This window comes from Eurypyga helias, unplaced genomic scaffold (assembly GCF_000690775.1).
Source record: "Eurypyga helias isolate BGI_N326 unplaced genomic scaffold, ASM69077v1 scaffold40093, whole genome shotgun sequence".
Taxonomy (NCBI): Eukaryota; Metazoa; Chordata; class Aves; order Eurypygiformes; family Eurypygidae; genus Eurypyga; species Eurypyga helias.
Genome location: NW_010242522.1, coordinates 317 through 583, shown reverse-complemented (window position 1 = coordinate 583; position 267 = coordinate 317). Strand labels below are relative to the sequence as shown.

At 60.7% G+C, this 267-nt stretch overlaps 1 protein-coding gene across 1 annotated transcript in view; it reads right to left on the bottom strand.

Moving 5' to 3' along the window:
* LOC104507740 (suppressor of SWI4 1 homolog) overlaps positions 1-267 on the bottom strand; it is a gene marked incomplete at both ends in the record, with an annotated part of 1566 nt that overhangs the window by 1007 nt on the left and 292 nt on the right. The gene's annotated exons all lie outside the window — the stretch shown is intronic.

Below are 267 nucleotides of genomic sequence, written 5' to 3'. Positions count from 1 at the left end.
GCACCAGCCTGCTGCCCCTTCTCCGGATGCATCCAAGCGCTTTCACATCCTTAATCCACGAGAGGCCCGGAGCCGCACACACGGTTGCTCCAGCCAGGGCAGGCTGCTGCAACCCCGCACCCCCAAATCCTACTCCGCTCCCCACTCATCCTCACGCCCGATGTTTCTCCATCCCAGATGCAGAATCCGGCCCTGGGATTCCTTAAGTCTCATCCCATTAATCGTCACCCGGCGCTCTGATCCATCCCAATCCCTCCACGAGGCCTT